The sequence below is a fragment of the Pristis pectinata genome, chromosome 16, assembly GCF_009764475.1.
Source record: "Pristis pectinata isolate sPriPec2 chromosome 16, sPriPec2.1.pri, whole genome shotgun sequence".
Taxonomy (NCBI): domain Eukaryota; kingdom Metazoa; phylum Chordata; class Chondrichthyes; order Rhinopristiformes; family Pristidae; genus Pristis; species Pristis pectinata.
The window spans coordinates 37,668,768-37,681,972 of record NC_067420.1 but is presented as its reverse complement, the minus strand read 5'-3'; the positions used below and the strand labels follow the sequence as shown (position 1 = coordinate 37,681,972).

General features: G+C 42.6%; 1 protein-coding gene across 4 annotated transcripts in view; it reads right to left on the bottom strand.

Annotated features, from left to right (window-relative positions):
- The window catches only part of ncoa6 (nuclear receptor coactivator 6), a 48,940-nt gene extending 41,598 nt beyond the window's left edge, over positions 1 to 7,342 (bottom strand). For 3 of the 4 annotated variants that reach the window (XR_007957585.1, XM_052031396.1, XM_052031394.1), the window contains exon 1: positions 7,208 to 7,315. The gene's annotated coding sequence lies outside the window, so the exon portion shown is untranslated. Of the gene's footprint in view, positions 1 to 7,207 lie in introns of all 4 variants that reach the window. The other variant, XM_052031392.1, reaches the window with a different exon arrangement.
- Between the last annotated feature and the right edge of the window lie 5,863 nt (positions 7,343 to 13,205).

The window sequence follows — 13,205 nt, the reverse complement described above, 5'->3', positions numbered from 1 at the left end:
AATTCTTTAATCAATAACCTTCCCACTGGTTCAGGTGGGGAAGTTCACTAATGATTGTGCAATGTTCCACTCCATTTGCACTCCTCAGAAGATGAAGCAGCCCATGCCTACAAGACCAAAACAATGTTCAAGCATGGACCGATCATCACTAAATGCAATGACGTCCTTCACTGTTGCCACACTGAAATCTTGGAACTAGATACCCTGCAAAGAACAATTAGGAATTGGCAATATAGAACAATACAGCACAGGAACAGGCCCTTTGGCCCACAATGCCTGTGCTGACCATGCTGCTAATTTTAAGTCATCCCATTTGCCTGCACATGGTCTATATCCCTCATTCCCAGCCTGTTCACATGCCTGTCTGAATGCCTCTTAAAGGTCACTATTATATCTGCTTCCACAACTTCCTTTGGTAGTGCGTTCCAAGCACCTACCACTCTGTGTAAATAAACTTGCCTCGCAAATCTCTTTTGAACTCCCATCCCCCAACCACCCTAAAGCTATGCTCTCTCGTATTTGACACTTGCAACCTAAGAAAGACTGACTATCTACCCTACCTGTGCCTCAATTTTATATACTTCTAACAGGTGACCCCTCAGCCTCTGACATTCCTGAGAAAACAATCCAAGTTTGTCCAACTTCTCCTTGTAGCTAATACTCTCTAATCCAGGCAATATCTTAATGAACCTCTTCTGCACCCTCTCCAAAGCCTCCACATCCTTCCTGTAATGCAGTGACCAGTACTTTGGCAAGTAGAGCATTTGTCCCTTGAGGTATAATCTAGTGGTATTTCAAATTAACGATTCAAAGAGAATTTCACTGCACACAGTGCTCCAAATGTGGCCAACCAAAGTGTGACACAGCTGCAACATGATTCCCCAACTTTTACACTCAGTGCCCCAACCGATGAAGTATGCTGTATGCCTTCTTTACCACTCTAAAGACCCGTGTTGCCACTTTCAGGAAGATTCCTCCGTACATTAATACTAAGGGTCTTGCCATTAACTGTATACTTTCCTCCTACATTTGACATCCCAAAGTGCAGCACCTCACACTTGTCTAGATTAAATGTCATTTCTCTGCCCACATTTCCATCTGGCCTATATCCCGTTGAATCCTTTGACAATCTTCCTCGCTATCCACTACTTTTGCAATTTTTGTAAATATATCCACATTAAACATAAATTACTGCTAATTCATTATTTATAGTTTTTTTGGGCAAGTAGAGCATTTGTCCCTTGACTGTTTCCTAGTGCTGTTTCAAGTTAACAATTCAAAAGAGAATTTATCACTGTCATTTTACTCATTAACCATGTAAACTTGTCCAGATTATCATGAAGAATCTCTGCCTCCTTATAAGGAAGTTGGCTTTAGCCAAACCTCAAACTGTAGCAGTGGTTTCACATTTCACCTTCTCAAACACTACATTAAATTTACATTATGATCACTAATAACTACATTTACACAAAGGCTGTTAACCAAATTTGGCTCATTACATTTCACTAAATCTATGATCTGCCCACTTTTGGTTTCATAATGCTTATAGTACTTTACTGTAAAAGAACTATTCTAGGAACATTAACAAGGTTTGGAATCATACAAGGGATCAAGCAGGTTGACCTCTTCTCTCTCAAGTTAAGAAGAATGAGAGGTAGACTCACTGAAACATACAAAATGTCTTCAAGCAGCTTGAGAGGAGAGAGAGAGTTGATGTTTCCCCTGGCTGTAGTGTCTAGAATTAGGGATCACCCATTAGGGACAGAAGAAATTTCTATAGACAGAAGGGAGAGAATCTTTGGAATTATCTACCCAAGAGGTCTGTGAGTCACTGAGTATATACAAGGATCAATAGATTTTTGGATGTTAACAGAATTAAGGGACATGGGGTTAGTGCAGAAAAGTGGCAGAGGTTAAAAAAAATACACGATCTTACTGAATGGTGGAGCAGGCACAAGACACCAAATGGCCTACTCCTGATTCTATTCATGTTCTTTAAAGCTGCTCTACAGATTGTCCAGTTTCTGCTTTCTATAACAGTTGCCAGCAGGCCTGCATGCAACTCCCAAGACTAATTATTTTGCTTCTTATTTAACCCCAAAGTGCTCCTCTGCTTGCTTACCTCTTGTTACATCTTCCTCATCATCAAATTCCTTCTGTAGTAATGTCCTCATGTTTCATTGCTCTCTGTCCTGGTTTCATTTATCATGTTAATTTACACTTTTACCTGCACGCACAATTTCTTTTTATGAATATTATCGTTCATCTCCAAGCCCACCCATGGTAGTCTGAAGTCTTGTGAGGCAGGCACAATAGTGTAGCGGTTAGCGTAACGCTATTACAGTGGCAGCAATCTGGGTTCAATTCCAGCCACTATCTGTAGGGAGTTTGTATGTTCTCCCTGTGTCTGTGTGGGTTTCCTCCGGGTGCTCCGGTTTCCTCCCACATTCCAAATACATACGGGTTAGGAAGTTGTGGGCAGGCTATGTTGGCGCCAGAAGCGTGGCAACATTTGCAGGCTGCCCCCAGAACACTCTATGCAAAAGATGCATTTCACTGTGTTTCGATGTACATGTGACTAATAGAGGTCTTATTTTCCTCCCCACGAGGACCCCAAATCCCTATCTAATTTAGATGAAGTACATTCAAACTGCAGAATCCAGCTAGCCCCAGAATAGGTGCCAATGTCCTGTGAAAAATGGAACCTCTCATTACCCCAAATGCACTTTAGGACAGGCATTCAATTCCCTATTCTTGATCCTTGTGCCAGTTACAAATGGGTCAGGATTCTGAAGACTAATTCCCAATAAGCATTCCAACTCAGCATCCAGCAAGAGGAACTATTACTTACTTAGGATCACTTACCCGACAGTAACCATTAACCCGATTATTACACGGGTTGTCAAATTTCTACCACTGTTTTGGGGTTGCGCTTCATCCTTCATAATTAGGATCATTGGCTTACAAGTGCCAAAATAAATCAGTTTGCATATTTGTTGTGTCGGTTTTAAGACTGGCAACTGATAAACTGACAAAAACAACTATGAAAACCATGATTCAGTGGGAATGTGCAACATTAACATTGGTGAAGTGAGCTGTCTAAACATCCATATGAAAATTAAGTCTGTTCTTCAAGCACCTTGCTAGCTATACCTTATGTAAAGGAATTAAATGTGTCAAAGATTTCATGAATGGAAGTCTTTAAATCATAAATATCAAAATGCTGGATACTTTTTGCTTCATTCTTTAAAGAAAACTTATCGCATTCACAGCTTTTAATGCAATATTTTTGCTGTTGTCTATCCTCACATCTATTAAGTTTGGTTTACAACTTCAGCATGCAGATGATATTGGCTGGTGTGCTGTGGATATAAAATGCTGACTTAATAAGACAAACAACTTGTAACCCCAAATGCGATTACCAATGCAACTTGTTAAAGCAAATAGACTAAAATTCTATGTAGTTACCACAAAACATCTCACTACAAGTATTCTGCACTTCATTATTTGTATATACATACACCATTCAACAAATGCTACAAGCTGTTCATGTCAATATCTAACTTGGATGACTTCAGCTGATTTAAAACAAAAGAGAATTAGACATCAAGTTGGCCAAACAAAAACATCCATGAGGATAATATAAACATCAACTCAAAAGGTGAAGCAAATAAAGGCACTTCAGTTTTTCCTCCAAGAACTTGGAAACTTTCACCCAAAAAATAAATTGTCATCCATTAATCAGAGTACTTCACAAATGAACTTCAATAATATAATAGAGCTTTTTAATAATATTGTCATCAGTGTCACAGTTCACATGTATAATCTACCAATATTCTTAAATCAACAATGGCTTTAACATCAGAAATCTAAATTCATTACCTTTCATTCAAACTATTGCTACATTTTCAAGATGCATTACCAGCAAAAATGCAACAAGGCACATACAAAATGCTACTTACTAAAACATGTTGTTAAAGTAATATGCAAATAATATCATTAACAGAAATTGTCAATAAAATAGTTAAAAACTTCAAAGCCAACATGTCAACTTCAATGATTGAAGCAGACGACAAGAGCAACAAGGCTCAATATTTCCATATTCTCTCCTCCTACCAAATCTCACATTTACAGGAACATGGATGAAGTGCCCAAAGGAGTAAAGTTGCTCCCAACTACAAAAACAGCCTCAATGTGACCAGGTGAGCAATCGAATGGTAAAATGAGCAATCATCTGCAAAACAAAATCTTACAGATCCAATGCAAATTATGTAAGGATATGAATGAAATCGACACAGCGAAATACTCAGTGCATATACCATACCACAAATAAAATCTGCTTCCTCTCAATATAGTTCAGTGGTACATCACATTACCATGGGACAAACAATTATCCAGCAAATTGATATGAATCCAGACAAAGGAGGATAGCCCTATCTAAAAGAAATGTTGCAACAGGAACACCCTAGAACTTAGGCTATTGCCCCAAGTAAATGACTATATATAAAGACACCAGCAGATACCTCAAGCACAAAAAAAAGCCCAGCAACTGAAATGCTCCTCCACCCCTGCCTGTTAAACATGTCTTCTGGTCATTCATGTTTTACAAAAAAGAAACTGCTACAAATATAATGCATTTGTCAATATAATGTGCAAGGGCCACTGTATGCCCCAGCTATAAAAACATAAATCAATAAAATTTTAGAAAAGTTGTTCCTCAGCATACTTGTGCTGTTCTCGGCTAAATAAAATACAATTACACAGGGTTCTCAACAACTTAAACATTTCATAAACAGAAATGAGGCACTGCACAAAAAGAATCACTAATCCAAGGAAGTGTTTAGCACACTACACAGAAGCATGCTTTCAGTAAAATATTAAACTATTTTTTATGGCTTCCATTCATCATGCTCTATATAAAAAGTTTAAAAATGAATCTTAACTAGAATCTTTGTCCAACTGTCACTCGCAACTTAGCATGACACAAGCCTTTGCTGAAACTGATTACTTCAGTCTGTAAGCAAGCATTACAGATTAATGCTGACATATTTAGGTCACAGTCATGTCATGTATTCATGGGTCTAAGTGGCACTCAAAGTTAAATCTAGTTTCATGAGAAACAAAAAATGCAAATGGTATCCCTTCTTTTCACATTTTAACTCTTTTGCCACTCAGCTCAGTTGATACGGTAGCATTTCTGGTTAAGCTGCCAGACAAATAAATAAAGGTGTGGACCTCTCATCTAGAGACGGAATTAGAGTCACACCAAGGTAGCTAGACAGTTTAAATTCAAATAATTAAATCAATTTGGAATAAATCAATAATAGGAACCAGGAAACTACTGAATTGTCATTAACAAAGCATTTTACTTACAAATATCCTTAATTTAGGATTGGAAGTAAACACTGGCCTGACCAGTGATATCACATCTTGCGGAAAACTAAATCATATTTTAAAATAAAGTCCTACTTCTAAAAAATAAATTGAAAGATTTCAACAAACATTCACGTGACAATTTAAATAAGTATCCCATCATAGAACTGTACAGCACAGGAACAGGCCTTTCAGCCCACAATGTTTGCATTGAACAGAATTGCAAATTAACTGTCAGTGAAAAGTAAACCTCAAAGACAAAACAGTGCTATTTTAAGCTGTATGCAAATGAATGCAAGGTATCCAAATTTAATACATTTTAAAAACATAATTCCCAAAATAAACCATAGCTCTTTTCACAAGTGTGGATGGAAAGCAGAACCAGCGGGAAAAAATTCTGTAGGTACTATTCCTGTAACACAACTACTTCTGCAATAAATCCTTCTTCAACAACAAAAAGAGAAAATAATGTTTCTTCCTTTATATCTACCTGTAAATAACATTGAGCAAGCTAACCTTTTGCTGCTGTTTCTCAGCTGTTCAAGCCACCAGAAGTACAAGATTTAGCAAATTAAACAAACTGCATTTAACAGGCATGATTTCAAATTATTGTGGTGCTTACACAGCAAACATTTGTATTAATGTCACTAAATAATAAACTGAAATCATAGAAATTTGTGGCCAGTTTATTGTACCTACTGCTGCCAAAAATTAGAGCTACTGGGCTAAAGCCTCAAGTTATAGTTCTTCAAATACTCATCCATTTTTTTTTTGCAGAGTTATGACTGCCACTCAGACACCCCTACTTTTTATCCCCTCTAATCCTTGTCTAGGAAAATAGGTCTGTCCTGTTAACCCTAGGCCTCCCATAACATTATACGCCTCAAAATTCCCTTCAGTCTCCCTTATCCATAAAAAAAACAACCACAAGTTAGTCAATCCTTCTTCAGAACCAGCCACGACAATGCCCTCCTAAATCTCCTCTGCATCTTTTTTTTATTTACAGCGTGGTAACAGGCCCTTCCGGCCCAACGAGCCCATTTAAAAACCCAAATTAACCTACCCGTACGTCTTCGCAACGTGGGAGGAAACCGGAGCACCCGGAGAACGTACAAACTCCTTACAGACAGCGACGGGAATCGAACCCCGATCGCTTTGTGTGCCATCAGACAACAACACTGACACTTGCAGGAGGAGAACACACACTCAACTAAAAGTAGGTGGAAGCCAATTCAACAGCAACTTTTCAAGAGTTAGTTGGATGGGAAAACCTTCCAGATTTACAGGAAAGAGCAAAGGAGGAGAACACCTGGACAGCAATGAGCCAGGGCAGAAACGATGGGCTGGATGGCCTTCTGATTTACCATTCAGCGATACGAGGTCATGATGACAAAGGCAGGACATTTGAGAAAGCTGCACATTGCAGATGATGATTGACACACCACAGAGCATCGTTACAAACCGGGAGGAGTGCTGGAGTCAGACCGCCGGTTTGCAAATGCCAAGCTCCCGAGGGTTGCTCTGCGTTCAATTAGCGCCGGCAGGGAGGTAAGTAAATAAAGGTGAAAGACTCCTTCCTCACCGCCCGCCAGCCCCGGGCTGGCGCTGAACCGCCGATGCCCCAGCGGGTGAGGATGGAGGCCGGAGACGGGGCTTCCAGCCTGACACAGGGAAGGCCGCGGGGTTGAGGCAGCCGCCGGGGCCTCGGGTGCCTGGTTCCCACCCGGGGCCGCCGCTGACTCCTCGGTGGGGCGGCCGGGACCGACTCGGGCCCCCGCTGCTGCCACTGCCACCCCCCCCCCTCCCCCGACGCGGCAGGGGCCCGGACACTCACCGGCTTGCGTCAGGCGGCCGTCCCGCCCCGGCGACGTGCAGCAGGGCGGCGGGACCCACACCGACAGCCCGCTTCCCCCGGCGCCGTCAACACAGCCTCGCCGACCCCGCACACAACCCTCCTCCCATTGGACGCGTCCCGGCTGCAGTAAGGCGCTTCCCCATAGGCCTGCACCTCGCCCAATCAACGTTCACCTCGTCGGGGCGATGACGTCATCGTCCTCTCCCACCTGTTGGCTTGTCCTGGTAGGAGACATAGCTGGTATTGGTGTTGGCTTATTATTGTCACTTGTACAGAGGTACAGTGAAAATCTTGTCTTGCATACTGATCGTACAGGTCAATTCATTACACAGTGCAGTTACATTGGGTTACTACAGAGTGCATTGATGTTGTGGACACAGCCCAGCGCAACACAGACACCAGCCTCCCCTCCCTCTCACTGTCTTGGTGAAGCAGCCGGCATAATCAATGACCCCACCCACCGGGGACATTCTCTCTTCTCTCCTCTTCCATTCGGTAGAAGATACAGGAGCCTGAGGGCACGTACCACCAGGCTTAAGGGCAGCTTCTACCCCACTGTGATAAGACTATTGAACGGTTCCTTTATACAATGAGATGGTCTATGACCTCATGATCTACCTTGTTGTGACCTCGCACCTTATTGCACTGCACTTTCTCTGTAGCTGTGACACTTTACTCTGTACTGTTACTGTTTTTACCTGTACTACATCAATGCACTTTGTACTAACTCAATGTAACTGCACTGTGTAATGAATTGATCTGTACAATTGGTTTGTAAGATAAGCTTTTCACTGTACCTCAGTACAAGTGACAATAATAAACCAATACCAATACAGGTAAAAACAATAACAGTACAGAGAAAGTGCAGTGCAATAAGGTGCAAGGTCACAACAAGGTAGATCGTGAGGTCAGAGTCCATCTCATTGTATAAGGAAACCGTTCAATAGTCTTATCACAGTGGGGTGGAAGCTGTCCTTAAGTCTGGTGGTACGTGCCCTCAGGCTCCTGTATCTTCTACCCGATGGTAGAGGAGAGAAAAGAGAATGACCCGGGTGGGAGCGGTCTTTCATTATCCCATTGAGTCAGTCCTGGTTCAATAGTAATTGGTTTATTATTGTCACCTGTACCGAGGTACAGTGAAAAACTTTGTTTTGCATGCCATGCACACAAATCATTTCATCTCATCAGTACATGGTAGTGTAGTGGTTAGCGTAACGCCTTACAGCGCCAGCGACCCTGGTTCAATTCCAGCCACTGTCTGTAAGGAGTTTGTACGTTCTCCCCGTGTCTGCGTGGGTTTCCTCCGGGTGCTCCAGTTTCCTCCCACCTTCCAAAGACTTATGGGTTAGGAAGCTGTGGGCATGCTTTGTTGGCGCCAGAAGCATGGTGACACTTGCGGGCTGCCCCCAGAACACTCCACGCAAAAGATGCATTTCACTGTGTGTTTCGATGTACATGTGATTAATAAAGATATCTTAAATCTTATCGAGGTAGTACAAGGGTAAAGCAATAACAGAATAAAGTGTTACAGTTGCAGAGAAAGTGCAGTGCAGGCAGACAATAAGGTGCAATGTCAATGACGAGGTAGATTGTGAGGTGAAAGGGGTTGGTTTCACCTCCCATATCATAGAACCATTGGCATAGGAGGCCATTCTGTCCATTCTATCATCAAAGATCCCCACCATCCGGGCCATGCCATCTTCTCACAGCTACCATTGAGCAGGAGGTACAGAAGCCTGAAGTCCCCACACCACCAGCTACTTCCCTTCAACCATCTGGTTCTTGAACCAACTTGCACAACCCTAATCACTACCTCAGTAGAACACTATGACTACTTTGCACTACAGCAGACTGTTTTTGTTCTATTTGTGTTCTTTCTCATAAAATTTGTGCATAATTAATGTTTAATTTATGTTTTTCCTGTGCATGTGTATATCTGATGCTATGTGCCTGTGATTTTGCTGCAAGCAAGTTTTTCATTGCACCTGTGCTTATGTGCGGGGTAATATTTTTGTCCTCTCCCCGAGTTCTCTTGCCTACTACAACAAATTCTTCTGCTTCAATAGCCTATGCAGTTCCTTCTTGAAAACCTTGATTTGCGGAATGGTGGTGTAGTGGTTAGCGTAATACTATTACGGCGCCAGCAATCGGGGTTCAATTCCCGCCGCTGTCCATAAGGAGTTTGTCTGTTTTTCCTGTGACTGTGTGAGTTTCCTTCGGGTACTTCAGTTTCCTTCCACATTCCAAGGACATATGGGTTACTAGGTTAACGCGGGTGTAATTGGGCGGCATGGGCTTGTTGGGCTGGAAGGGCCTTTTACCTTGCTGTATAAATAAAGTTTTAAGACTCTGGTTCTGCACACCTGCAGAGAATGACTTCCAGATCATAACATCTACGGGCACGAAAACGTTCCTCCACAACTCCCTCTGCTGTCTTTTGTGCACTACTTGGAATCCATGTTACTTTGTTCTTGAACCATGCAATTTTCGCCCATCGTTTTCAACAATTTGTTCAAATATTCTCTTTAGAAAGTAAACCTCCTTCCACTAACCTTCCAAGCAGCTCCTTCGAGATCATAACAATGTACCTGGCTAAAAAGAATTTGCCTCTGGTTCTTTTGATGGTTATGTCAAACCCATGACTTTTGATTACCCTATCTGAAAATGGTTTTGATTTATTTACTCCATCAAACTTGTCCATAATTTGAACAATTATAAACTCCCCTATACATTCTAAGGATAAAGAAGTAGGGTTATGATTGGGCTGTACAGTCCCCCCAGCCTGTTCAGGCATTCAAGAAGGTTGTGGTTTGTCTGGTCATTGGCCTCAGTTCCATGTTATACAGCGATAGAGTCATAAAGTTATACAGTTATACAGCACAGAAACAAGCTCTTTGGTCCAACTTGTCCATGCTGACCAAGACGTCTATTTAAGCTCGTCCCATTTGCCTGCTTTTTGTCCATATTCCTCTCAAACTTTCCTATCCATCTACCTGTATAAACGTCTTGTAAGTATTGTGATTGTACCTGCCTCTACCACTTCCTCTGACAGCTCGTTCCATATATCCACCACCCTGTGTCAAAAACTTGGAAAGTGGGGGGTCATACGGTAGGAGGAATCAAAAGGTAGTCTGTCATCTAAATGGGGGGGGGGGGGGAGACTGCAACTGAGTGGAGTATGGAGGGGTAGAGGTTTTGTTATGCATAAAACATAAAAAGGTTAGCATGAAGGTGCAGCAAGTTATTAAAAAGGCGGTGGCATATTGGGCTTTATCACAAGGGAACTGGAGTTTAGAAATAGAGAATTATTGTTATCATCACAAAGCATGTGAGGGTGTACCTGGAGTACTGTGCACAGTTGTGGTCCCTGTAGTTAAGGAAGCATTGCAAGCAGTCCAAAAGGGATCTATTAAGCTAATTCCTGAGATGAGAGGATTGTTCTATCACAAATGGCAAAAAAAAAGTTAAATGTGTATTTTTTTGTGATCTTATGGAAGCATACAGTCCTTAGGGTGAGAAATAAGGTGGATGCGGAGACATTTCCATTAATGGGAGAGTCTCAAATGAGGAGACGTTGTTACAAGATAAGTGCGCAATCTTTTAAAACTGAGGTCACAGGAATTTCTTCTCGCAGAGGACGATGAATCTATGGAACTCCTTTTCTCCAAAGGGTTATGGAGGCCAAATCACAGGAGGTATATAAAGAGAAGGCATTTGAAAACTGGAGGATCAAGGGCTATGTGCAATAGGCAGAGTAGAGGATCCTGAAAAAACATGTGATCTTTCACCAATTTATTGGCATAAGCCATCTGTGGTTGGATAAGTGTCAGTCTGCTCCCTCTACATTATTAACTCTGATAGTTCTTTTTGTCCTACTGCTTCCATTTGTTGTTCTTCCTGATTCGTACCAGGTCAGTTTACGAGCCCAAGGAAATAATGCTGGGCTTACAAACATTCTGCAAAATATAATATTGTTAACAACTCATTAAGTAACAAAAAACAAAAATGCTGGAGACACTCAGCAGGTCAGGCAGCATCTTCTCAACAAAGGAAAGAGAAACAGAGTTAACTTTTCAGGTCGTAGTCCCTACGTCAGAATTAGGAAAGAGAGTAAACAATTTAAATTTAAGTTGTGGAGAGAACGGGGAGAGAAGTGGCTGGGACAAGGGGTAGGAGTCAGTGTTGTCAAATCCGTCTGGTTGATGGATTACTGAGGGAAGTCAGAGCAAGAACACAAGTGCTTGGACATGTAAATGCAGGCCAGAGCTGTGGGAAATGCCCAGCAGGTCAGGCAGTGTTTGGAGAGGGAGAAAAACTGAGTTAATATTACAGATGGATAACCTAGTGCAGAAATGAGCAGTTCTGATACCAACAGAGAAAGCAAGTTACCTGAAATTGTTGAATTTGATGTTGAGACAAGAGATTCTGCAGATGCTGGAATCTGAAGCAACACACACAAAGTGCCGGAGGAACTCAGCAGGTCGGGCAGCATCTGTCCTGATGAAGGGTCTCGACCTGGAACTCTGACTGTTTATTTCCCTCCAGAGATCCTGCCTGACCTGCTGAGTTCCTTCAGCATTTTGTGTGTGTCGAATTTGATTTTGAGTCCCAATTGTACGTAGGTTGTAGATAAGGTGCTGTTGTAACATTACAGGAAGCCAGAGGCAAGTAGGTCAGAGTGGGGGTCGAATAGCAAATTAAAGCGACAGACAACTGGAAGCTCAGGTTTGCCCCTGTGGACTGAACACAGGTGCTCTCAAAGTATTCACCCAATCTACGTTTAGTTTCTTCAAAGTAGAGGAGACCACATCATGAGCACTGAGTGCAGTGCACTAGATTGGAAGAAGTGCAGGTGAATTGCTGCTTCACTTGAAAGAACTGTTTGGCTCCTTGAATGTGGGAAGGGATGAGGTAAAAGAGGTGTTGCAACTCCTGCACTTGCATGGTAAATGGCTGTGAGGAGGGGAGTGCTTGGTGGAGATGGAGGAATGGAATGGAGTCACAAAGGGAACAGTCCCTTTGGAGTGCTGAAAGGGGAAGGGAGGGGAAGATGTGTCTGGTGGTGGAATGTCATTGAAGGTGACAGAAATTGCAAAGGATGCTCCGTTGAATGTGGAGGCTGATGGGGTGGAAGGAGTGGACCAGACAAACTTTATTCTTGCTCTGTTCAGGAGGAGAGGGATGAGAACAGATGTCTGGAAAATGTGAGATGCAGTTAAGGGATCTCTGCACTATGGAGAGAGGAATCCACATTTCAGGAAGAAGAAAGACATCTAAGTGGTGCATGTGTGGGAAGTGGAGTAGATCTGACAGATACAGAGGATCGGGAGAACGGAATGGAGTCTTTTCAGGTGGCAAAACCATAGAGAACCATAGAGCCATACAGCACAAAACAGGCCCTTCGGCCCACCGTGTCGTGCCGTCCATCAGACCACCCTCACACTACCTAACCCCTTCCTCCCGCATATCCCTCTATCTCATGTTCCTCCATATGCCTATCCAACAAGCTCTTGAACCTGTTCAATGTATCTGCCTCCACCACCACCCCAGGCAGTGCATTCCATGCACCAACCACTCTTTGGGTGAAAAACCTCCCTCTGACATCTCCCCTGAACCTCCCACCCATAACCTTAAAGCCATGACCTCTCGTCTTGAGCATTGGTGCCCTAGGAAGGAGGCGCTGACTGTCTACTCTATCTATTCCTCTCAATATTTTATATACCTCTATCATGTCTCCTCTCATCCTCCTCCTTTCCAGTGAATAAAGCCCTAGCACCTTAAGCCTCTCCTCATATTCAATACTCTCCAATCCAGGCAGCATCCTGGTAAATCTCCTCTGCACCCTCTCCAACGCCTCCACATCCTTCCTATAATGAGGCGACCAGAACTGAACACAGTACTCTAAGTGTGGCCTAACTAGAGTTTTGTAAAGCTGCATCATAACCTCGCGGCTCTTAAACTCAGTCCCGCGACTTAT